The sequence below is a fragment of the Lates calcarifer genome, linkage group LG19 (assembly GCF_001640805.2).
Source record: "Lates calcarifer isolate ASB-BC8 linkage group LG19, TLL_Latcal_v3, whole genome shotgun sequence".
NCBI classification, from domain to species: Eukaryota; Metazoa; Chordata; class Actinopteri; family Centropomidae; genus Lates; species Lates calcarifer.
Genome location: NC_066851.1, coordinates 16,448,303 through 16,476,201, shown reverse-complemented (window position 1 = coordinate 16,476,201; position 27,899 = coordinate 16,448,303). Strand labels below are relative to the sequence as shown.

The following is a 27,899-nucleotide window of genomic DNA, read 5'->3' as shown; positions in this document are numbered from 1 at the left end:
TTCTGGTGCATTTTCTCTTCCTCTGCGTCGTCATCGAAAAGGACCATTAGGGTTGTAGCGTCAAGGGTACAGTGAAGGAGATTTTTGCCTTGGATCGCAGCCATGCAGCAGAGTATTCAGGGGAGCTGGGGATTTGAATAGCATTCCATTACAGAGCACAGCAAGGCTGGTGATAAACCCAGGTTTGCCTCTTTTGTTGTTTCTCATTTTCTGTGCCTAAGCATTACGACTTCAAAATGTGTTTTGTTGACATTAAACTGTTTATGCCAGAAAAAGGAGACTCCAGTGAGTTTTTTTTTTTTTTCTTTTTCATCATTTACCTCAGGAGGTTTCCAAAATATATGTGCTTCTGCCAAGTTAAGTTTTGAATGTGAGCTCCTTTCCTCCATATCCCTTATATCATGTCTTGCTGAGCTTCAACCAAACACAATAATTCAAAAGGGCTGATTTATCCTAATGTTTTCAGTTTCCATCAGCAAAATATCTTAAGTATAAAAGCAAGAAATTAGATGTGTAATGTTTACAGATTTCATTTACTTTTTACAAAGCTTCAGTCCTCAGACTGTCACTCAAAGCTACATGCATTTCCTCTAACAACTAAACATTTGTGAGATTCAGGTAGATGTTATCCCTGACACCTGGTTCTCATTTCTTTTTCTTTCCCCTCAGTCCTTTATTTTCTACTTTCATTAAAAACACACAAAAACAAACTTCTGTAGTTCATTAAACAGGAGGTGGGCCGTGGGAGGGGGACCCAAAATGTTTTAAGGTCAGCTGTAAAAATCCTAGTGATCTAGACCTTCATCAGACTCCCTCCTAACCTCTTCTCATTCCCTTTTTTTTTGTCTTTATCCACCTCCAATTGCTTCCTTAGAGGTTCAAGTTTATGTCATACACTGTACATGACTGTACACATTATTGCCGGAATTTGCCAAACATGACTGTGAGAAACAGACTTCAGGATTCTGACATAAAATGGTTGGACAAATATACATGATTAAGATACAAGACAAACCCACCTTTACATATTTCACCAAAAACCAAAAAAAAAAGCACAACATGGGGTTGTTACAGTATTGAAAATTACATCAGCAGCAAACATAGACGTCATGTCAGCCAAACAATACGTTGATATGAAAATGGCATAGTTAGGAAATAGTTAAAGGGGCAATTTGCAAGTTTTCTTTGCCACCCCACATGGTTTCTGGCTGGAAGAAGGTGGAAGTGATGGTCACTTGCCAAGAGCTTCAGCCATCATTGCATTTACAATACAAAAGGTTTTTAAAAATGCCCTCTGAGCAGCACTACTTCTTCAGGGCAGTCTGGACGCAACAGTGAGTCATTATCCGAAAGTGACGAGACACTTATAAGCTGGTTAGCATGCTAACTTCAGTAGAGGAAAACAAGTATTAGAACTAGAAGCAAAACATACTCGCAACGTATCTCCTAGACTGGTAAATAAACAGCTTTTAATGCAAATGTTGGCAATAAATAGGAATAGCAAAATTTACAAATAGCTAAGACTACTACGCTGGCATAGCACAGAGTCATGATAATCCCACACTTTCTGTAGGTACCTCTGTTAGTTGAAAACTACATTTGAGTGTATTTTGTTCATGTAATCTTTTACTTAACACCAACACTTAACCAAGCTTTTAGTTGCATAAACATAACTATACACAAGTTAATCATGCCTCAGCTGCCAGGAGTGTTTATTGTTTAAAAAACAAATGAAATGTACTGACAATAAATATATCTGTCACTTAGGTCAGAAGAGAAGTGTCCACTTGCTTTTGATGTAGCTCTTCTAGAGATATCAACATATGTTTCATTAACATTTTTGCAATGTTATTTTGAGATACATTTGACAGGCATGTTTCCTCTTCATGCTGATAATAAACATAACCCAGGCAGGAGTGCAATTCCTACAAAACATGTTTGTTCATGCAAATTAGTTGTATACGAGCATTATTTTCAGGAGACATGATTGCTGTCTCCTAAAAACAAGCAATACAGGTAAAGGTAATATACAACACTGCCAGATTTACACACATACATCAACGTATGCATCACCTGTGAACATGTACACACCTGTGCATGCAGACACGCACACACAGAGTGGTGAATAAAGCCAATCAGTGGAGTCTGTCATGACTGACAGTGAAGTAGAGCAGCCAGTCACAGCTCTCCCTGAGGCCAGATGAAAATATATGAGATGTACACTCAAAGTTCACTCTGAAATCCCACTCTCTCACTGTCACTCCACATGACTCATCCCATCTCTCTCTTTCTCAGACACACCTTTATACACAAAACATATGCACTCGCACACACACACACACACATACACACACCTGTTCCTGAGGTAGAATTTCTGAGTAGCCACAGAGGAATCCATTGTATTTTCTGCACATCTTTCTTACTGTACCTGGAGACGCTCCTACATGCCTGAGCCCTTTTTAATATTCTCTTTCTTTTTCCTGCCTGTCTCTCCTCTCTCACTGCCTCCCTCCATCCCCCTTATTTTATCTAATATAATAGGATAATCGTGTCAATGACCCTGACTCCACAAAGCCCTCTGGCGATTATGAAGCTGAAACGAAGTGGTTTACATAATTCTGTTGACCCGTCAACTTGTGTGCATGAATGTGCGTGTTTGTGCATGAACTACATATACCTGTATTTGCTTTTTAATGGCATATAATGTTTGACCTTGTGTCAAGGAGTTATCAGCATTTTCCTGGTTAAGCCAACTTACCTGAATACAAAAGAGGTCTGTTAGACTTGGGAATACAAGCACAGGATTCCTCCCCCCTCTCTTTCTTTCTCTCTCTCTCCCCCCCCTTTTGTCTCCCTCCATGGGTCTCTCTCTCTCTCATGGTGTGTGTGAGAATTAGCAAGGTTGTTTTTCAGTGCTGCATAGTTGCAGGCTATTATAGAAGCAATACCACCCAGGGGATGGAGGCATTATGAGTGTTGGAACAGCTAAGAGCCAAGAAACAGATGAGTTCTCCCCTGGCCGTGTCTCTATCCATGCCTCATGCTGGTCCTGTGGGCATTTAGCCTCTATAAACACACATAGTGCATAAGGCTATTCTAAGATTTGCCCTATTCCTCCACCCTGCACCTCCAAGACTAATGCTGCTTAGAAAATTCGTATTTGTGTTTTTTTTTTTTTTTCTTAACTAGGGAATGGCCATGTTTCAGTTGAATTTATTATGTAGTGGGCTCAGTGTGGGAATTCCAATAGTCCCACACAGATTTCCTCATATTCCTACTGGTAGCCATGCAGATAGTTTTGTGTTTATTTGTTAATTGAGATTTCTGCCCTCAGCCCAATACCACAGTGGCTGAGAGATCTGACACAAAACAAAAAGCAACAGAAGCTTCCAGTGGAGCAGACAAAAACTAATTAATAGTTAGTGGTTCATGGTGTTACTGAAGATTATTTTATAGTAGTTTTAACATTATGAATGCATAATCCCAGTACTATTGCAGATATTAGCAATGTTAGGCTACCACCTATAGCTTTTAATCAATTATTAGTATTAGTAATTGTCACTGTGGGTAGTAGGGGACACACGGGATGGGCTCAAATACAGACACGAAACTGAGGTTATAGCAGTTAAGTAATTTAGCAAAATAAAGGAACAAGGCTTACAAAAATGTGAGCCAGGTAATGGTCAAAACCACAAGAGAAGCCTAAATATGCAAAACAAGTCCAGTGCACCACAGGAGAAGTCCAAACACGAGAGGGTAGAAGTCCAAAACACGAGAGGGTAAGCAAACACAGGAAACTGACATCACACAGCACAACACAATATTCTAACCAACAGAAGAGGAGAAAGACACGACTAAATATAACCAGGGGAAGATTAGCTAACAAGACACAGGTGAGGCAAGAAACAAGTGGGAAAATAACAAAGACAGGAATTAAACCACAGAAGACACAGGAGGGAAGTGATTACAAAATAAAACAAGAAATGAGAGTCTGACAGGGATCAGGACATGACAGTAATACACAAACGAACCAGAATGGCAGTTAGTAGAGCGCATATCTTCACCAAGACCAAACAATCCTACACGTCTGTCTAGCTTTTATCCACCCCTTTAACTGGATCTGCACTGGTGATGTGTCCAGGGTGTACCCTGCCTCTCACCCAATGTCAGTTGGGATAGGCTTCAGCTCCCCTGTGACCCTCAACCTATAAGCAGTATAGATAATGGATGTCAGATTGCGCTACCTACTCATAATGTCATCCTATTTCACTTTACTAAAGATTCCTGCATGCGGCTATTCTTGCCATCACCATCGAAGCATGACAGCACAATATCATAAACTTCATTCATTGTTAAATCAGAAAAAAAGAAAACATTTCTTAATGCCAAGAGCAGGCAGAGGAACAAACTTGGAGGGTGTATTAGTGAAATGGTCTCTCTATCAGCAATAAAGTGTACTACTGTTAATACTGAAATAAACATTGTTCTCTCTGTCTCACTCCCTTCGCCGCTCTCCATGTCTCCATGGCACACAGCAGGCAGCAGCAGCTACTTTTCATCTGATTTCTTTCAAATAAAGTGCTCTATAAATGTTTTATCTGTCGATTCTGACCATAGTGTAGTTTGCACACTGGGGTCCAAACACATCTCAATTTTTAATCTCACCTACAAAACTGCTACCATTGCCAAACCATGTCATTGGCCCGGTTGTTTTTTCCAACTTATACAGAATTCATGCCGTAACAGAGTCACTGTAATTACCAGTTTCCAACTTTGCATTCATACAGACATCCAAATCTAAATGTTTCTGCCACCACTTTGATGCATGCTGAAATATCTCAACATGAAATTTTGTAGACATTCATGACCCTGAGAAGATAAATGCTGTTGACTTGTGGTGATCCTCTCTCCTCACTTTTCCTATAGCGCCATCATCAGCTCAGAAATTATTTTTGTACTTCAAATAACTAGATATTTGCAGACACAATGACAATCCCGTTGTCCTCAGCTATGCTACATGTCTGATGCTTTGGTTAGTTAAAGACAGTTTTACACTCTAATGGACAATCAAGTTGACTTCTGTTCCATTCCAGTCCATTGAATTTGCAACTACAAAATGAAGCATCTCATACACTGGATAACACAGAAATTCACAAAAACCAAACAAATATAGGTGTGTCATGTCAGCCAGTCATTCAACATAATTAAACCAAAATTAAGCCAACTCTACAATCATAACAGTACTGGATTGTTTAAAGACGAACACACTAAAATTTAAAACATGGAAATCTTCATCATTTCTACCATTAACCCCATATGGCATGAACTCAGAGTTAGGAAACAGCCAGGAGTGAGCACAACAACAGACTTATTTGAATTCTGAAAAAGTCTGAGATGTAGGCAGTGATTTAAAGATCGGGACACAGGCCAAGACTTTACTATTGTGTTTTCAAATGTAAATTATCAGTAGTGTAAGCACAACAGTGAAATCTCAGAGGCTTATATCTTCAGACCTGAGCAAATAAAACCATCTCAGTACCATCAGATGAGAGAGAGAGTGTGTGTGTTTTTATATAATATAGGTGAGCCAACCCTTTTAACTAGACTTTGATTGTTTTTAGTCAAGCTTTGAGTCACTTAAAAATAGAAAGGACAAATTCAATTGTCAAGTCTAGCTGCCCTGTAAATGATCCAGTTTACCCCCCACAGCTTCAAATACCATGCAGAGGTAACCACACGAACACTTTCTCATCTTACCATATTTTGTCATGTTTCATTTGTTAGCTCTTAGTACCAAATACAAATGACAGCTGTGTACAACTGGCTCTCCCTCTCTCTACACCTACTCTCTCTCCCTCTGTCTCTGTGTCTCTCTCTCTCCAACCTCTCTAGGCTATGAACTGGAGAGGGTATAATTTATCATGAACATGACAAATTACTTTTGGTGGTGTTGAGGAGTGGATTGGTCGGTTGTGTGTGCTTGTGTGTGTGTGTGTGGGTGTGTGAAGTGGCACAGGTCCTTTAAAATGATATGCAGCATCTTGGTTCTGCAAGGTGGGAGCAGATTTGAATTACTGTTTGTTCGTGATGTGTTGGTGTGTTAAATACGACTGCAGCCTCATGCTGCGGTCACAGATCCCAACCGGTCCTTACACTGTACGAACATGTGCACGTGCGTATGTGTGTGTGTCCATTGTGTGCACAGCTGTGCCTGTTTGTTTTGGATTTCACACAGATGCTTATCACCTCTTCTCACCTATCGTGTGTGGATCTTTTTCCAACCACTGTGTGCATGTGTGCATTCTTTTTGTTTTGCTGATGTCTCCTTCAATACGGGTGTGTTGAACTACAAAACAACCAGAAGTCACTTAGCAGAAACTGGCTCTTTTCAGTGCCAGTGTGAACAGTGCTGACCAGAGAGGAACATCACAACAAAGGCCAGGTCAAAAGAGTAATAAGGGCTCTATGATGATACCAATCAGCTGGCTATTTTCAGTCATTCAGTCAAGCTCTTTGTAATGGGAAGTTGGATAAGAAATTTTCCATTCCATTTGAAGCAATGACAATCTCTCATTACACAGGAAAACACACAGCTAGAGTAAGTAAGTACAAGTAAGTCAAAGTTTAACCTCAAAGTTAGGCCCTGTTTATTCAACAACGAATAGTTGTTAGAAATGGAAAAAAAAAAATCCTTTGTGCTTTAAAAAAGTTCACACTATAACATTGTGAAAATGATCTTAGTGTACACTGCTGCTTACCAGGCCAGTAGATGGCAATGCAACTTGATGAATCTGCAGCTCAAATAAAGCTTAATAGACCACCATTGTTGTTGGTTCTCTATTATATTTTCAAACTGATAGCCATGCATGAGGTGGGGCAGTGTCGTCACAGTTTTCACAAGAACTGCATATTGCAGGTTTACGCAGCGATGTTAAGGGTGGCGTTTTCAAAACACTTGTCGTATGAATGACAGGCCAAACTACAACAAAGGTGTACTGTTTTATGCAAAAGCTGTTGTCATATAAACAGGGCCTTAGTGTGTAAACTATGACTGAGTAATAATTAGAGCCACTGGAGCCAGTCCCAGCTGACATAAACCAGGCAAATATTTAACCACTCAGCCAAAACCACAAAAATGATGTCCAAGTATTCTTTAAGCCACAGTGAGTTACCATTACTTGTTTATTTGTCCTGTGGTTGCCTTCATTACCTCTAGATATAAGTCAAAGTTTGACAGTATTATCTGCAGAGTTTGACCCCTGCTACATGCATCTGACTGACTTGCACAGTCATTGTACAGCAGTAAACAGACACCGCAGGGAAGGAACTGGATATGAACGGTGAGAGAGCAGACTTAACTGGAACATGAACAGTCCTATACAGCAACAAACAACTCCCACCTACCAATAAAATGCTCTCTCTCTCTCTCTCTCCACACACACACACACATACACGTGCACAAAAGGTACAAGAAACAATGTATGGAGCCAAACCCCATCAGCACCAGTCGCTTTATCACACAGGCTGGAAAAAAAAAAAACTCCAGCAGGAGGACAGGGAGAACGGAGGAGGATCGATATTCCAATACTCCCCTGTCTGCTCCACTGGCCCCCGACATTATCCCACATCATCGCAGCGGACACAGAGAAGACAAATGACTCCCATGTTGGGAACATGGGACCGGTGGAAGGGAGGGTGGCGGAGGGAGCGTGATGAAGGGTAGCTGTGGGCTGATGGGACACAAGATGTACAGTACGTCCCTAACATCAGCGCTGACAGTGACAATGTCTTTCCAGACTTGACGGCGCGAGTGTGCTGCAAAAATCAAAGTGACAGGAAAGAGCCTGGGTGTGCTAAAATAATAGGGAAGAAGATTGCCTGCGAGATGCAACTAAAAGCATACGACCCAGAAACGAGAAGACAAATAGACAAACAGAATATACTGCATGTCTTTATCAGCTGTGTACCAACGAAGACACTGCGCAAATTGCACCGCCTGCCACAAACCCTCAAGGACGCGTGTATGTACGTGCACACATGTATAGACACACTGGTGCACACACACACAGAGTCAGATCTCTTCCCTGCGGTAGGTAGATAGGTAGATACTGCAGGTAGGTGAAGCAGGTTGGGGGCCTGTATGCGATATGTGACAGTTCACAGAGTGACAGACTGGTTGCGAAGAAAAGGTGCAGGAACGAGAGAAGATGGATGAAGGGGAGAAACACTCCCTTTGTACCACAAAGAGCCCTCTGTTGTTTTTGATCTGCTCTGACTTCAAAGTGCAAAAGTCTGTTTTTATTCCCGGCAGAACTCCTTCTGTTGCCTTATCACACATCTCATTTGTGGGGCTCCAGACAAACAGACAGCAGCGCGGGGTTGAGGGCCCTGCTAGATTGAGGTTTGACAAATTAGATTTCGCAGTGATTGATGCTGAATCAACAGCTGAAACAATGTCGAGGCAGAGGGGTGGGCTGAGAGAGAGGAGGACAGGATGATGTGAAGAGGAAGTAAGGGAAGAGGGAAGGACAGAACTCAAGACATAAAAGAAAGAAAACAGAAAAGACTTGGAGAAAAAATGGGGGATCAAAGAAAACGTCTCATAATATTTATTTGCATCTTTCATTCCACAAGAATTCAGCCGGGCAGAATGGCACCCATATTTATTGACAATGTCAGATTGCTGTTGTAATTTGTGGGCCGGGACTCAGGGGCGTTATGAGTGGAACTTGCAATTAGATTTATCGAAGCTTGTGTGTTTGTGTGAGCGTGAGTGTGTGCGCGCGTGTAATTAGAAGTTATTGAAATGTGGGGTCCCTGTTGCCCAACTATTACAGCTAAATCAATATTAATCAAAAACACAAGTGAAGGAGAAACGCATAAAAAATGCAAAGAAATAGAGAGATGGAGAAAGAAAGACAAAGTTGGAGTGAAAGGGAGACAGACAGAGAAGGAAACTGAGATGTGAGACATAGATAAAGACAGAAGGACAGAAGAAGAAGGCAGACCATCATAGAATGGTGAGGATAAAATAGCAACAAAAATGCCTGAGTGCTCCAGAGTTGACTTGGCGTCTGAAAAAAGCTAGCATAGCTTATTAGCTGTGTCACACCATTCACTTTTATTTAATCTCCTCTGAGAAATAATTTGCAAATAATTTTTTGGGGAGTCAATGACACAAATACTGTACATGTGTAAAGCATTTCCGTTGCTAAGTGAATTAACATATCAAAACTGTAGTTCGCTAATCAGGTCAGAGAGCTTTTATTCAGTAACTTTTCTTTGAATAAAATTATGTATAACCCTAAGCACAAAATGCCAAGGAGGGAGTACATCAATAACTCCCAACCAGGGGTACTTGTACTTCTACCTCTGTGGTTCCTTGAGGATACAACAAGAGATAATGGAGTAGGTTAGCTAATTTAAAAAAATATAAATTATCATTTAGACTACAAAATATATTGAGCTATAACACCTGAGAGAGAGTGGCAGAGAAGTTGAAATAGTTTAGCTAAAAGTATGATCGAGAGGTCAAAAAAGATAACTAAAAGTAATAGATAAATGGTTTAAATAGTTTAGCTAACAATTGACAAAAAGTGCTAGCATGTTCACAGTTGTCTACCTTTACCTCACCAGCTGATGCTCATGTTATATAACGGGTATGGAAGTGCTATCAAAGTTCAGTGTTAAAGGTGATTGAACACTGTATACTGTGTGCATATAATATAGTTACATTATTCCTGTAATCCCAACCCCAGCATCACGCTGACTCATTGCAGACACAAGTATACAATTTAGATCTGTGCAAACATACACATATAAATCCACAGATGACAATGACCAACCATGTAAAGTAAGTAAGTATATAAACCAATGTATTTTTAACTTTCACATGTCCAAATCCAACTCCAATTTATATCCTAGGTAGTAAGTGTGAGAGTAGTAGGCAAGCCTTTAAAGAAACATAGCTAACATTTGTGTCTGTCTATTTAGTTTTTTGCGTTTATTGATTAAGACACCTGGAATCTGCAGTGATGAGTGAGAAGCAGAAGCACAAGGAGAGTGACAGCTGCCATGTTGAGTTCGATGATATGAATGCTCGTGAGTCATAAACATCGTTATCCTCACTCCTGCATGTCTAGTAGTGCTGCAAGCTTCCCAGAGCTTCCAGAACCAAACATTTCACAAAGACATGTGGATATCTCTGTGTGCCATTTTCTAGTCTCCACTCTTTCACCTAGCTCCTTTCTTCCTCTCCTCCTGCTTTACCTGCTATTGCTCTAAATGTACTCCCCACTCTTGTGTGTGCGTGTGTGTGTTGTGTTGCATTTGTGACAGGGCCAGCATTACTGCCTGCTTTATAGGGCAGCGGACAGAGTCTCTTTGCCAAGGTCAGGCTGACAGAGTGCATTATGGGAAAGTAATTCACGAGTTTACAATAGAGTGCATTTACACACTCAGTGTGGTCTGCAGGCTGAGAGTGACTCAGTCATATTTAAAGGATGGTTTTTACATCAGTGCTATTGAGTTATTTCCGCAAAGCACAAGAACACCTGTTCGATGTGTGTGTGTGTGTGTGTGTCTGTGTGTGTGTGTATGTGGGTGTGTGTGTGGGCGTGATGTAGATGTAGTGACATTTGCTGCAATGTCTGATTAATTATCTTATACAGCTTGGATAGATCGTGACAGGTGTTAGTCATTTCCTTGGGATTAGAGAGGTGGGAGGAAGACAGGAAGGGGTGACGAGGGGAGGGTTGCAGAGGTGCATGAGAGACAGGGATGCAGATGAACATGACCAAGTCTAAAGAATATCATATGACACAGAGTGCGTGTGTGTGTGTGTATGAGAGAGAGAGAGAGAGAGAGAGAGAGAGAGACTTCCCCCCATCTTGTTTGGAGCAATTATCTCTCTATTCCAATCAGTGTTGATGTCTGAGTATAATCGTCTGTAAACACTAAGTGCGCCTAGGCCTTGTTTAATGAGACTGCCACACACACATAAACACACATAAACACTCACACAAAAATACTCACACAAGCCATTCATATTGTCTGATGACAGTTAGCAGCGCTACCACCCTCTCTTCCCTCTGCCTCGCCTCGCCTCTCACTGCAGAGGAGGGGGAGTTAAGGGGAAGTCTGGTAATGATAGGCGTCAGCAGCACAGATTGGAATAAAGTACCCATAATAAGCCCCGAAAATATCAGGGGTGTGATGTAAATACACCTGTTTCAATTAAAAAAGGTGCAGCTCTCGCTGGAATTTTTAGTTAGCATAATTTTTTTTAGAATTCAAAGGTTTCATATGTGGAGAATTATAATAACTTGCTCAATAAATGGGACTTTGGTGCAGCTGCATTATGTATGAGTAGCCTGGATAAACAGCACTGTGTTTTGGTAAACCTACTGTCATCAGGTAAAGATCATTTATATATATATATTATATTTATGATCAATCAGTTAGTTGTTAGACCAAAAAAATCTCATCACAAGGTCCATTTACTTGGTTTTGGTTTCTAACATCAACATTATAATATTGATATTTTAATGTAAGATGACAGTAGGTGTTTAAAGTTACCCTGTTTTTGAACACGAAGCAATGTTAAATGAACAGGTTCTCATGTTGTTTGTGCCTTATCTTCTACTTATACATGCCTGGAGATGCCCGTGCATACCACAGGTAGGCATCCCTGCCATTTCTGCAAAGCGTAATAATCACTGATGGTGGTAATACACCTTAAAAGGTAGTAATGTGTCAGTAATAGAGCTGAAGAAGCTCACAGGACAATGTCAGCAATGCAGGATCTAAAACATTCCAGAATTAAACATGCTGTGCCCTGGTGAGAGATGTTAATTGTGAGTGTGATTGTTTACAACACAAAACCACAGGTAGAGGGGTAATTTACCCTCACTTCATTCTGTAAAAGCAGATATTGTCACTTAGTTGTAATTCAGGGCAGGAAATGAAAAAGAAACATGTTTTCTGCATCTAACAGGTCAACTGCACTGGTGGGAACTAGACACAATGTTGTACTGCACTGAATTTAAAAATACCAGTGTTCAGATTGTTATGTGCTAATCAACTAACTAAATAATTTAGACATTTGATCTACTATGAGAGTTTGAAATTTAATTGCTTATGTACTAATAATACAAACAATAATGAATGGTATTTTTACAGTGTAACACACTCCCCCAGTATCACACTTGCCCAGAAGCCAGAGATCTTTAGTTGCAAAATTAATCTCTCTGGCAAATAGAAATTATTTAAAACAATTCTACAATAAATAATGAATATTAATTTTTCAATGATAACTTGGACTGTAAAGACCCAACTCTATTTGTGTTGTAGATGGTCAACAAAGCCAACAGCCCAATCCAGTTCCCATGGTTTCAGTCCTCTAATCTCATGAACAAACCATGTCTCCCAGTGACAGCCAAACCCATGGGCATACTGTCTCTTAGTAGGTGCAGTTACAGGGACGCATGAAGCAGTCATGTGTTTATCCCTGACATATGGCAGCAGAGCAGTGCGCCTCATCCCATTGAAAAGTGTTCTTCTCAAAATCCCACTACTGGTGTTCTGAAAACTCTGCAGCAGAATAAAATGTGATAGATGATAACTTTAGAGTGAATGTGGGGTTACTGACCCTTATATGTATCTCTAGGGCCTGTAATGCTTGAGTTCATTGACTGACAGTCAATGAAAACGCATCACCTTGATTTTTTTGTTACTTTTTTATTTTTGTTCATTACTGAGTAAAAAAGTTGAGTTGTCTCCATAATAGTCAGTTTTCAAAGCTTGTGTTTCTTATTTTTTTATAAGGTATATAGTAAGATATTTTCAAATCTTCAGGGTAATGTGTTTTCACTTCGGCTGAACGAGGCATAAAGCTGCTGTTATGTGGTGGTGAAAATAAGCAGACATGGAAAACATAAAGGTTCAAGTCTTTGAAAAACCTTCAACACATCAAGTGTGGCTATACCCTCTATGTAATACTGTCTGTACACCATCAAAGGTTAAATACAAGAACTTTAATGGGTCCTTTTAGGACTGCTGTGCAAGAAAAAACATACCATTAAGAAAGCTCTTTACTCTCTTGTCAATGGTTTTAATTGTGACTCTTTTTGTCTTGCACCAGCTCTATAATTTAGCGCATCAGCTTTGAAATGGAATGATAACTATGGTGTTTAAGTGGCGAGTTTCATCTTTATTTGAGTGTTTGCATGTAATCGCTACAATATGGAAATCATAGGCATTTATAGAAATGCTCCGGTGATTGTAGGGGACCAGAGGTTATTTGACAATTAAGATGAAAATTAAGTGATTAAGATGAACTTTCATACAATTTTCATACAATCATGATGTGTGAAATCCTTAAGTGGATGAAGTCTATTGCATATAGAGATCAGCACTTGCCATCCTGGTGATAGAACCCCTGTCTGGTTTTCAGCAAGTGAAACACCAACTTAGCTAGACTGAGGTCAGGGGGCTGACTTTCAACAACAGTCCACAGCTGGGTCGTAAAAAGTCCATGGTTGCGTTTGCTGTGTGTTTAAAATCATACAATGTGCTCAAGCTGAGTAACTGCATAACTAAGATAGAAGGGCTGCTGTTCCTGTTATCAAATCCAAAGTCCCTTGAAGTTCAGAATCAGCACTTTAAACTCAGACAGTCATTTCAGGTCCAGTGTGCTGGATTACACAGGAAGCTACTTACAGTGCTAAGCAGTTTCACCTAGCTACCATTGAGTTATCCAGGTGCAGTCACAGGTAGCTTCAGTTAGTAGTCATCAGGGTGTGTTTATGGAACAGGAGCAAAGGACATCTGTTATTAGCTTATTTATTTATGCTATCCTCTACATACACATACACTGCTGTTAGAGTCGTAAGTGAAGAGCAATACCAGAGTAACAGGTAATTACATGTCAGGCTAACACATTTGTTAGCCCATACTTTTCGTGCTTGTTCCATAACTCATGTCAATGTTAATTAAATGTAAATACACAAATTAGATGTCAAAGATCAACAGGCGCCGTGCTTAATATCAACTTTAAATTATTCTGAAAAAGTGGCCCTGCTGTTTGCTGCCATGGTAACACTGGTGACATCACATATTGTATCCAGTGCCTAGACCAAAAAATAAATGAATGTATTGTATGCATTAATGCAAAAGTAAGATGGACAGTTTAATTTGTCTTTGATTCTTCTTGTACCTTTCCATTATGTGTGCCTAATTAGAAATTTGTGAATTTTGTTGTCTGAAAATTTGAAGGCTTTGGAGTATTATTTGAAAATGTATAACATTATATGCTGCATACTGGCTCCGGATTACATCAGTTTGTGGTGTTTTATAAGCCCCCTGCAGCATGACACAAAAATAAAAATAACTTCAGACTTAGACAGGCACAAATAAAAACACACACGTACACACCACAGTATTAAGACATCATTATGAATGTCAGCAGAAGTCACCAGGTGAGGTATCATGCTTTACAATGAGTCTACATCAGCGGCTGATGATGAAAAGTCATCATCAGCTTGGACAAGAATCTGCTCCGTGACGCATTTTTCACCTGTTTAGAATGCAGTGTTATCGGCTGGTTAACCACCCACTGCCAACCTTCTCTTCCCGTCCCTCTCAGCTCTTCTCTCTATCTTTAGACATGCCTAGCAAACTGTTTCACGCTCTGTCTCTTCAACGATGCCTGAGAAACCCTCTCTCTCTCCCTCTCTCTCTCTCTCTCAGCTCTCCTGTAGACAGATACGCCTGACTCTACCCATTACCTTTTCCTAATAGAAACCTGTTTTTCTACCAAACACAATCTCCAAAAATCTCCATTTCAGCAAATCTGTGTCTTCCTAACCATCATCTCTCGGGCTCCGACACCTGTGAAAGCCTAACCACTTTATCTTTGTGTGTTCAGCACATTTGCAGGTCGAATTCAGGTGGAATTGTGTTTTGATGAAAACTAATTTAGTGCTGTTTGTGGCACCGCCGGCATGTATTTGGACCAATTAGATGGGAACGAAGGAGACGGATAGAGAGAGGGAAGTGATGTGAGGGGAGGCAAAAGAAAAAGGATAAGAATATTTTAAAGTCCAATGGAAGTCATTTCCTCATTTTGGAGTCATTGAAGCTGTGAGTGCGTGTGTTTGTGTGTGTGTGTGTGTGTGTGTGTGTGTGTGTGTGTGCCTGCGCGTGTGTGATTGGCTTTGCATTATGATGAGTGTACGGGGGTGGTGGAGTGTTGACATGCAGAGCACAATGCCTCCATAAGCAACAGGATAATGAATGCATTTGGGCTCCCACGTTCAAACACAACTAGCGAGGCTGTTTACTCTTTTAACAGACAATGTTCCTCTCTGATTTTCTAATTTCCCTTTGTAAGTGGCCGACCAGGTGAAAGCATGGGTGAGAGTAAGTGCAAAGCGTGTGTTTGTTTGTGGGTGTGTGTGTTCTAGAATGAGCATGTGTGTGTGTGTGTGTGTGTGTGTGTGCAGAGCTAACAGCGTGTATCAGCGTTGAGTTCTACTGAGCTGCCAGGCACAGAAACTCATTTAGGCTGCAGCTTCAGTTCAGAAGAGGCCCCAGGCAGCAGTTCCTCCAGGCTGACGCCGAGGATGGCTCACATTTTTACCCCCGTTATCAGAGCTCCTCTCTGGGCTGAGCCTGGCGGGAGGCCTGCCTGCCTCGCCGTTCCTCCAGGCAAGACAGATAGCAACCAATCACTGGCACCAAAGAGACTACCCAGCGGCTTTCGCTGCAGACTCACATTAGCATATCCAGGTGTGTGTGTGTGTGTGTGTATGTGTGTGCGTGTGTGTGTTTGTGTGTGCTAATCAAAATGCAGAAGGGCTGCTTAGTGTGCAATGTGTGTGGGCTTAGCCTGAGCTTAATTCCCGGTCAAACTGTAGTGTTTGATCATATTTTGTTTACTTTTGTCGCCCTTATCATCTGAAAACTACACACACACATGCCTGCACACACACACAAACAGACAAAGCTTAATCACAGCAGCCCATGTGTGCTGCGCGTTCACTGGTCCTTCTCATCTATCTCATAGCCCATGATTTATGTGAAAATTATTTTCCGCTACAAACACACACACACACACACACACACACCAGGATGCACACATACTAACGCACACAGTTCGTCATTGTATTTATGACAGCAGGAGCACTGTGCCAAGGGGATATTGGACTTTCTCTTCAGTTATCAATGTTTCGGTTTTGATTGATGACCTTTATTGTAATTATTTATTGAAAGGCAGGAACGGGATAATTAGAAAAGGTCTGGAGGGGAGGAAAGTGCTGATCCAGTGGGAATTCTGAGGAGGAAACCGGAACGCTGAAGGTGATAAAGTTCACGGATCTCCTCAGAATTCCGTGTCAGCGAACGGGGAGGAGGGGGGAGATCTGCAGGAGGAATCAATGATCAGAGCTAATGGCATACTAATGATGTAACTACTCATCCATACAGCACAGACACAAGGAGAAGGAGGGAAGGAGCGAGAGAGCAGGAGGGTGGAAGAAAAACAGGAAGAAAGAAAGAAAGGAGGTAAATATCAGACACACTGAGGTCATAAATTGATTGCTAATCAAAACATGTCACAGACACGGAAAACTAAAGATCACGGCGAAGAAAAGAAAAACTGAACAATTTAGGAATTAGCTGTTTGCACTCTATCTCCACTTGCAAGAGGAAACAGAGTGATCACCAAGTAAACAAGGTTATCAAAGTCAAATGCAAGTTATATAGCTGCTGTGCTGCTATTGAATCCCAGGAGTTAAACAACGTTTTATCTTTCATGTTGCACGTTCAGAGGTTGTCATTACTTCACTGTAATCGCAGACTTAATGTATACATCACACTCAAGGAAATTGAAGCTACTACAAATATCTCCCCATTACTGATTCTTTATTATTAATTGTGGAAAAAAGTAATGCAGTTGTCGCGGCTGCTCACAGACTGATCATTGATTGAGGTCATGACTCTCATGCTTTTTTCTGCATTTGACATGCAAGATTGTAGCTGTGAGCTATACACAACACTTCAGCTGTGACCCAAAACTGATCATTTAAACGTAACACATAAATGATCTTTTGGTGCATTTGGTGGTCCACCTAGCAGCTAATAAGAAGCATGCCTAAGCCATGCTAGTGGCTGGCACAGTGTTGCTTTATGCCCCATTAACATCATGTGAGAAAGAAAACATTATTAATGGCTACTATCCAAGAGTGTAACAATGTTGAGTGACAGTTGTTTTACTGCAGAGTTGGACATATGAGAGTTAAAATACAGTGCTTGTTTAATATAGCACTGTACTTGAGAACTTAATTGCGTTTAACAACGGACTTTGGCAGCACCTCAGTACTTTTTAGCCTCAGTCTTAATTATGACTTGGATGCTGGCATGAACATTAGTAGGAATCTGGTAATTATGGCAACTCTGATATGAAATGAACTAAGCTAAATGCTAAAATGCTTACAATGACTATGCTATTACAGCAGGTATAAATTTACAATATTCATCATCTTAGTCTAGTGTGTTAGCATACAATCATTTCTTAATTAGCTCTAAAGGCAAAGTACAGACAATACTCATAGGAGTCTTGTTTGCAGGTATTTGGTCATAAACCACGGAAATGGAGAAACTAAAATTCAAACCTGTAGATAGCGCCAGATGAAAAGTCGAGGGGATAAAGTTTTAACAATCCATCCCTGGCAATCCACCTAGTAGTTCTTGAGATATTCCTCTCAAAACCAAAAATGTTAACCTCATGGTGGCACTGGAGGAAAAGTCAAGTATGTCCAAAGTCACCAGGGTACAACATCTGGAAGCCATGAATGTCATGGTCGTCTTTTAAATAGTTAAGATATATCATCGCTAGAGCCATGCTGCTGGTGTGGCTAAAAAACACAGAGGCTCTTTAAACTCCACAGCCCATTTCTGTTCATTATTCACTGATGAACATGTTACATCTGTTGTCTTTCCCAGCTCCATCCTGTGTCATCATTGCCTGAACACTGAACAACTGGCAATTAGAATGCAATCATAATTCAACCTAATTAGATGGATACCAAATTGCATAGGTGACCTGTGAGATTATAATGAACAACTCTCTCAATTAATAATAGCCCCTCTTTCAGAGTAAAATCATATAATATTCATTTCATTTTTTCTTTATTTATAAGGACAACACACACTGATTTGCATTTCTGTAAATGTGCCAGTGTTAGCCAGCCAGATAACTGTCAACTGCTGTGCTTTGGCAAGCTGTTCTAAAACCAGCTAAGACATACAAACATACTACAAGACTGTAACATGTTGAAAATATAACAGTACCAACAAAATCTGTCTTCTCAAGATAGTGTGTAAGCAAAACACTGGTGCAATAACTGTAATGATCTACTAGTCAATCAGGGCACCAATTCTACCAATTTTCTAATGGCTATTCAGAGTGGACATCAACCTCTTGGAATAAACAAAAAAATGTTTTCATGCGCCTCAATAACCTTATAATGGTAAAAGCTGTGTTTACATGCAGCTGGTCAGTAATCAGATTTGTCCCCTACCTCCTTTCACAAAGTAAACACAGACTTAGGGCACAATGAAAAGATATACTGCATGTATTCTATTTGTACTTTCATGGTTTCAGTTTCAGTCAGACTTTGGACTTAAGATTATTTAGACTTCAGCTATGAGTAATGATCTTTCCCTTCATTCCTCTGCCCTGCTGCCATTGTGCTACATTCCCCTTTATGAGGTCTTTTTCTCCACACATGCACATGTAGCTATGGGTTGCTCAGTTAAGGAAAGCAGGTTATTCATTTTCTTGATGTTTAAGAAATCTGGTTGCTGCAAAGAGCTTACAATAATCAAGTCACTCTCTTGGTTTATAGCCCTTTGATTTCCATTGGCTAGGTTAATGGGTGAGGTGAAGCATGGTTAACCATTGTGAATTTCTCCTGGAAAGGCCTGATACTTAGGCCATGCAGATTCTTGACAACTCATTGACAACTTGGCGGGGTGAAAGGGGAAATGAGCACTTGTAGCTGTACACTGTTGCATCCAAAATAATTCAATGTAAATGCCAACTGAGACTGAACAAAACAGTGTTGAAATTACTGTTAGGAACAGTACAGTCGAACCACTAAATGAGTCGAATTCCACAGCTGAACAGAAGTGCTTTATAAAACTCAAACTAATGTGCGCAGTAATGAAAAACTCTCCCACTGCAGAGCCTGTCCTCTCATCCTCTCACTGCATCATCAGTCCGAATGTTCAGATGCAGAAAAAAAAATCTCTTAAAGCAGCAGCCACATAATAAACAGCAGATATCCTTCAGACACTTCAGATCTGCCAATACTGGTTCAAAAACTGTGAAAAAATGACACATCCGGCTCAATGACTGACCAGACTGGCTTGTTGTTTGTCTGGTCAGTCAGTGTTTAAATGTCATCTGATTGCTACCATGCTTCATATTGACAAAGAGACATTCATCAATGCTAATTAACTGTCTAACTGTGCTAAATGGTAGGATGAACCTCAACATGAGGAAGGATGAACTGCCTTTTGAATCATGTAACGGTGAATGTTTTGCTGTTTTCTTTGTCTGTGAAAAAGAAACAAGAAAAAAGTAAGAACTCTCTGTACCAGATTCATGAAATGTGAGCAGGATACGGTTATAATTTTAAGTGCAGGTGGTGGGCTCTTGGACCGAGGATGTCACTGGTGCAGTTATTGCAACTGAAACTGCACATGTGTGAAGAAGATAAAGGTTGGGGGTTGATTTAAAACCAGGGACCAAAAAAACATCTGTTGGCTGCCAGGTGTAGCATTCTGCCCACAGCGAGGGGGGGGGGGTTGACGGACAGTTCCCAAACAACTGAAATGGATGAGTGGATTGGTCTGGTGTGTTGCAACGATTTAAATCATGTCTGTGGGTTGCTGTGGAGTAGTGTCAGAAATGGTGACTCTTTTTACATCATGCACTTTCACATTACCAAGAAAATCACTTTCAGTACAGGTCTGATTTAAACTGTTAGATTTACTATCCAGATGTCATGAAAAATGTGCAGCGCCAGTGGAATATAAAGTATTGCATATTTGCAACTTAGAAATGGTTGCAACCACATGCCGATTTTGTTTTTACTATTTAAAAATTAAGAAAATATGGATGAATCCCACAAAAATATGCAGGAAACAAACATCCATTACATGAATGACGCCCCTGGACTTTGACTGAACCATGTTTTTCATCCTGTACCGGAGTAAACACAAGCCTAATCTAGTCTAAATGAAGTTTACCCCATGGCAATAAAGAGGTTCATTTACTTTATCTACAGGGGAACCACAGTTTTGATGATTTCCTTATTGCTTTCATAATGAAAAAGTGTAGCTACTTGCTGTTTTATGCACTAGGACACATTATTTTTTAATAATACGATGATGGCATAGACTTCAGATACAACAGTTGCAAAAATGCTAAATTAGAACAAGAGTCAGGCACCCTCCCTTGCCAAAATATTCTAAATAAACATGGACACAGTAAAATCATTAATTTCCTCTGAAACACACTTATCTCCTGTGGAGTGGGGAAGGGAAATAAGGCGAAGACTGCGGCAAAAGAAAGCCACAAAAGAGACACACCAATGACAGATACTGCAGAGACACACACATGACCATACACCAGAATTTGCTAAATTTTTCTGTATGAATCTACCCTCCCTTTCTCCAAAAACAAGTTTTTTTCTCATCTTTTCTTCCCCCAGCTTTTATCTGACTGGCTGTTGAGGAAAGGCGCATGTGGCTGCCTCAGTAATGTGACATTTAGACAAATTCACTAGGCGTACCGTCAGGATGCTGCCTCCACTGTGCACGAATGTGTGTGCAAATGTGTGCAAATACGCTTCTGTGAGTGTGTGCATGTGTGTGTGTTTTTAATATGCATATGTGTGTGCTTAAAACTGGGTTGACAATCTACCTAACTGTAAGATGTGCAGGCTCTGTTTTAGGTGCACAGACACACACACACACACACACACACAGATACGCATGCTGTTATGGCGTTTGGCAGACAAGCTGCAGCCCTTTTGATGTTTGTGTTCTCGGTGATCTTCCATAGTCATAAAGCAGCGCGGGAGGCCTCAGATGTTGTTGAAACAGAACATTTCTCTTTGAAAATGTACAGGACCCAACTGCGTTGCTGGACTAGCAGCCATTATCTCATTGCAATAATACCACCATTCTTTTTTCAAGCTTTTTCTTCAGTCTTATACTTCCACTTCCATGTGTCTGCCTCTCCATGTCTTTCCTATCACTTCTCTCTGTCACCACAAAACTCCATCATCAGATCTGTCTGGCTGTGAACCTTGAGCAGCCCAAGACAGACGGTCATGGTGAATTGGTAATATGAGTCACAGCTGAGTATTGGAAACATGACAGTCTCCCCTGCCCCCCCCAACAGAGCTTTCAAGAACTCATGCACAGAGATTTTTTTTCCTCAAAAATGTAAGAGTACACATGGAGATACAGAGCAGAGATACAGCACTGGCACACAGATTCATATAATAGGAATACAACCACAATACAGTGTTTAAATTTGAAGGCTGCAAGGATATGGAGTGGGCAGATGCTGAGCAGATGGAAATGGATTCTGATATATTGACAGAGGAAAGAACCAATGCAATGAAATTAGGATTGAGAGACAACTAAAGAGGGCACCTTAGCCCCAGCAAGAAGAGGGAGAAACTCAACGAGGGAAAATTGAGAGGAAATGAGTGTGTGTGTGTGTGTGTGTGTGTGTGTGTGTGTGTGAGGAGCAACCAAGTGTGCAAAATCAAAGTGCTCGCACCTCAATCAGTGAGGGTTCAGATGGAGGGTGACAGAGTGTGTAGCAAAGGGGATGATGAAGAGAGCGATTTAAAAAGGAGGAAGGAAATTAGATGAATCACTGGAGGCGTCTCTCAGGTTATTTTTCATCTCTCGGGGTCAATTCTATTCCATTACTGTTTGTCCTCAATCGCGGCAGTTTTTACATCATACCAACAATGAAAAAAAAAAAAAACATGGGGGTGAATTTAATTTCTCAATTTCCAAATTGATTTAGTGGAACCTACTGGAGGCCACGAGCCGACCTCTGAATTTAGCTTATTGTGCTTCTGCTGTGCGCTGTCAAACAGACGGGATTTCAGATCAGCACAGAGTTATGACCTGACTAGGCTAAGATGATAAGATGATTAAATATCTAATTCACTTTAGATCATTAACTTTAATCTGCTTATACTTAGGAGGCAGAAGAGGCGGCGGGGGAGGAGAGGGAGGAGGGACAGAGAGGGGTTGGGGGTGGGGGGGGGGGCTCAGCTGCTCTGGCTTCCATCTTTCAATATCCATCATGGGATCAGTTTTGGCTTCACTGTCCATCTGAAATAATGCAGAAAAAGGAATAGGGAAAAAAAAGCTAAATGATGATGAATGAGGAGGAAATATACTGTACAGTATGTGCTCTTGTGTTTATCCCAAGATCCATCTGCTGCTGTATTTCCTGTGTGACTGGGATGATGTCAGCCACCCTAATATTCAAAAAAGGTTTACTAGAGCCTTTGTCACTATAGATTGCATACATCAGGCTGACACCAGCCATTTGTATGGTGTATCAAAGCTTTCCAATCTGCATTTGTTTTTCTGTCTTACTTTCTTTCACGAAAAACAGGATGCAGAGGCTTGAAACCTGTTGATTGATGATACATGGCAGAGAACATTTGATTACTGTATTTACAAGGTTAAAAATCACTGTGTAGTTGTGTTATGATTCAGACGCAGTTTTTCAAAAATCATCCAGGTTGGTGTGCTCATGTGCTGGTGGTAATCACCAACATCCAAATCCTTGAAGTCAACAGCTGAACAACATCATTTTTGATGTGTGTGTGTGTGTGTGTGTGTGTGTGTGTTTGTGTGTTTATTGTTCTCAATCAAAGTAGCTCAAGATTCAAAAGTTGTTCTGAAGCAAGCTGTCTTATGTCAGATGTCAGAGCTTCAGTGCAGCCTCCAAAAACATCCTCAGAAGATTTAATAAAAAAAACAATCCATTTCCTCAACTGAACTGCAAGCTACAATACAATAATGTAACTCTGAGGTAAGCTGAAATGTTCACTGTTCTTGGTCAATCTTAAGCAAGTTTCAAGCCTGTTGATTATACTGTATGTGCTGTCAGGAACTAAAATTGGTGGCTTCCTGTAAGAAAACCCATTCTTTAATTGAAAATTCAGTCACGTGTTTTGGACAATAATTTCTGTTTGTTAGTCTGAGTCTGCTATGTAGCCTCCCCTTTTGAAAATTAGTATTTTTGAAAAGTATGAAGTTCTGTGTTGTACTATGAAGGTAGAGCCAGAAGAGGATTGGCTTACTTTAGCATAAAGAGTTTTTCGAAAATACACATAGGTATAAGAAGATCACTAATTAACATATCTCATTTGTTTAATTTGTACAAAAAAAAAAAGTCTCGATACTTTGCTAGGCTACTTTGCTAGGCTAATCATCCCCTGGCTCCAGCTCCATACCTAAAACACAGACACATGAGTAGCATCTAACTCAGTAGTATCTAACAGCAAGAAAGCAATCATATTGATCACATAATACACAGTTTTGATAAATTCTACGTACACAGATTAGGTAGAATAAACGTTTCTCTCCTTCCTCTGGATTCAACATGGCATGGACTCATTGGAAAAACCCCAAATTAAGGTACTGCATTTTGGCAGTGATCACATCCTAATCAGCTGACAAGCAGACATTTGTTTTCATGTCCTGAGAAGACACCTTGGGAGGTCCATTGTATGATTGAAACAGAGCTTTGGTTACAATCTGCAATCTGCACAGAGACAATACTGAAGCCAGACTGCAGTTATCTTTAGAACAATATTGTATCAGTCATGCCAATAATATGTAATTGACATGAGGCGGAAGTTGAGTTAGAGGGCAGAGGGGTGATGAGACTGAGATGAAACGGCTGAAACACATGAGAGGAGGGAACGTGGGACTCTAAAGTGAAAACCACCAACAGCCCAGTAATTATTGTCAATTTATTTCAAAGGAGGTAAGTGGTGTGACAGTGGATCCTGTGGATTTCTCTGTGTGAGAACCCGATGCCATGTGGCTTACAATGAAAGGAAGGGAGGAAGGACATGGCCAGGAGAGAGACAGGGGTGGCAAAATAGATGAAAAGAAAGCAACAGAAGAGAGAGAGAGGAGAGAAATAAAAAGGGGAGCACAGAGGACAGAGGGTGAGACAGTGTGAGGTTACGCAGCTTCCATTAGCCGTCCGTTGTGTTCCAAGAACTGGAGCAGCAGCTAGATCAGATTGCACTCCACTCAAACAAAGATCTCTAGTTATTTGAATCCTCTGCCATTGTACCAGCTAAATTTCCCAAGGCAAATGTTGACAGAGAAAATTGATATCGAGTGCAATATTATTCTTCACCGATTGCAAGGTATTTCCTCCACCAAAAACAGGGATCTATGATGTTTGTTCATCTGCAGTCACACTAGACTCGTGTACAAAATAAAACCTTCTTAGACACAAAGATTGTGTAAAGATTTTTTTTACCTTCATCAGGGCAACATAATTTAAATTACAAATTTGCAGCTTTGATGTTTACCTGATACATTTTAAAAAATAAAATATGTAAACTCACTCTTGTTTGTGAATCAGCTATTGAGCCTAAGTAATCTCCACAAATCAATACATGTTCAGTTGCCAGTAAACAGTGGTTATGTGCAGCATTTTAAATAAACCCTTAATCATTAACAACTGCCTTGAAACATGAGATAATCCAATTCTCTATGGACACACGCCTATGGGCTTTTAATCCCTCATGTCTGCGAGAGAGAATTAAGTGTTAAACCCAGCACACTCATGGAAAACATATGTCCTCTGGCATAAAGTTCAAGGGTCAACTTGTCACTAGAAAATAACAGCCCTGTAGAGAAAAGTACAGTACAGACACGCACAGGCACAGAGGAATGTTTTGAGTAGTGTTAGACTGCTGGCATGTGGAAGCTGGAGTATGCTTGAAGTGAGTTAAACGTCATTCAACCACGTCGGCAATTATACACAGTGCACACTCTCAGTCGGTCTCTCCTCGAGGGCATGCATGGTGTTGCACTTGTTTGTACAGACAAAAAGTGACTGATGAGGAGAGAGGTTTATACCCTGCCTTCTTTCTCACCTTTGCATGCCTGAAAAAATGTTGTCTGAAGTGGGTGTGATTGTCAGTTTTGAAAAGTTACAAGTTGGATGTATCCCCCATCCAGTGTCGGAAGGGTGTAGGGAGACGGGTTTTCAGACTATGTTTGGCATTCTGACAAGCACTGTGTTTAAAGCATACTGACACCTTTAGTGAGGTGGATGATGTCTCTGTCTATCTGTATTTCTAATAACCTTGAAAAAATAACTGGCTGCAACACATATCTCCTAGAAATTGCAGTTATATACTACTGATTTCCAACAACATATTATGAGACAAACGTAATACTGCCTGGGTAACGTGTTTTTATCATTGACATAATCAGGTAGCGTTTCTAGTAATGCTAACAGTGTGGCTATATGGATTGTGTCAGCCTGTTGATGTGTTGGTCCGGCCACCACTTTGGTCCAGACTGAAATATTTCAACAACTATTGGATGGAATGCCACGAAATTTTGCACACAAATTCATGGTCCCCAGTGGTTGAATCCTACTTTCTCCAGTGATCCTCCATCCTTTTCCTGTAGACATTTTCATTTATCCAGTGAAATATCTTAACATATAGATGGGTTGGAGCAAAATCAATGTTTTTCAGAGGATGAATTGTAATAACTTTGGTGATGGCTTGGCTCTCCAAGTAGCAGATATGCCTTCTAACTATGTTCAAATGTCAACTAATGACATCAGCCTTTACTGTAGTGCTAATTAGCAAATGTTAGCTTGCTAAACAGATATGGACATAGAGAACACTGTACCCTCTGAGCTGCCATGGACATTTTGCCTTGTTAATGGCTATATTTGCCAAGTTGCATAATGTTCACTACAAGGATCAAAATTAACAACATCTTGCAGCACAATATCCTCTTGTAGCAACTAAAGCATAATGTTTTTTATGGTTATGATTATGTACTAAAAGCATGAACATCATGGTCTGGGTTAAATATTTAAATATTGAAAAAGTCAAAAGTGACTTTAAGACATGACATGTTTACTTTATTACTATTTAACCAAAACCACAATGTTTGCCTAACCTTAACCAAAGTAATTTTGTTGCCTAAACCTACATGTGGGAGTCTGGATGCGAACCCCGGTTTCCAGTGTCACAGTCTTCCACTTACAAAAACTACCTTTTAAAACCTTGGCTGTGAATGGAATCCAAGCAGCAATTACCTTTCCATCTGCACGTAATTAACAAAACAAATGACTAATATACGAAAATAATTTCTAGGAGACAGGTTTAAAGCAGCACATTAACATCTCACAGTGTGCACACTCATATTAATTCACACAAATGCAAACTCTCTCGTACACACACAGCTGACATGTAACACACATAAGACACACTTATGCACGTTTACAGCTGAACGACGCATGCACACACACACACACACACACACACACACATGTACACAAATCCAAACTCCAACCTAACATCATGTATAAACACACATATACACACCCTCAAACTTCCTTGGTGCACTCTCTTTCTCAATCACACACACACACACACACACACTCAAACACTAACAGACTCTGGAATGTAGGAAATACATGGCGCCCAGTTTTGTTTTCTTTCTACAGTGTGCGCTTCCCTGTAGGCACATCCAAAGAAAATATTTGTGTCTGAAACACTCCGAAGGTTCAGAGAATAATTCATTTCAGGGCTTCGTGATGAAAACAGATTGCTAATTCTTCTGACTTAATTTTTGCCAGTTTATTTATAAAGAATAAACAAATACGCTGCAGCATTCACACAAAAAAATGTAAGATGGGGAAAACAGTCTTTGTGTGTGTGTTTTTAATACTCTATTGCCTTTGTTTTGTGTTTTTCCCTCAGTGGTAGTCAGCTCTGGCCGCTGGCTGCATGAAAAACAAAGCAAAAACAGACATAGCATGTCTGAGCATGATATGTGTGCAAGTGTGTGTGTGTGGGGGGGACGGACATTAGGGCCTGAGAGGAGATTCCTAAAAATTAAGACAAAGATGTAAGCCCCATGAATGAACCCTGTTTAGCTTGTGTCAACATGAGGGCCGACTATAATCCACCAACCACCTGTTTATTTATTAATACACAGAAAATTTTAATTGGGGGCATTTTAAGGGTCTCATACATTTGTAAATATTTGTATATGTGTGTGTGTGTCCATGTACTTGTTGCTTATATAAACATATGTGACTGCTGTTTCTCTATCACAAGACAAACCCCATTAACAAAAATGTGCCTGAAATGCATTACAAGCATAAAAGAAACAAAGAGACACAATGTGTGCATGTGAGACACTGATGCAGGACATAATACACAGCTCAGATCCTCCGGAAACAGTATGAAAATATCCATCTAAACAGGATCATTATGCAAAGGCAACAATAAACTGGTTCTGATGATAAACAGACTGTCATATCTCTATACCCGAGCCAGAGGGCAATACACTCTGTGACATCCATCTTCTTTAAGTAACGGCGCTCATAATGACACTGCACATGGTGGGAGCAAAGCACACATACACACACACCAACGTACCATCATAAACACACACAAGTTAACACTCACAAACACACAGTATTAATATTCTCAGTCGCTTTCTCTCTGTCTTAGAGACACAGCAAGACACACACACACACATGCACTCTCACCAAAATCTCCAAG

The 27,899-nt window shown here is 40.4% G+C and overlaps 1 protein-coding gene across 1 annotated transcript in view; it reads right to left on the bottom strand.

Annotated features, from left to right (window-relative positions):
- Nucleotides 1-700: 700 nt before the first annotated feature.
- The window catches only part of LOC108874860 (transformer-2 protein homolog alpha), a 147,012-nt gene continuing 119,813 nt past the window's right edge, over nucleotides 701-27,899 (bottom strand). Inside the window, exon 9 of the transcript XR_007815198.1 lies at nucleotides 701-710. The gene's annotated coding sequence lies outside the window, so the exon portion shown is untranslated. The remainder of the gene's footprint in view (nucleotides 711-27,899) is intronic.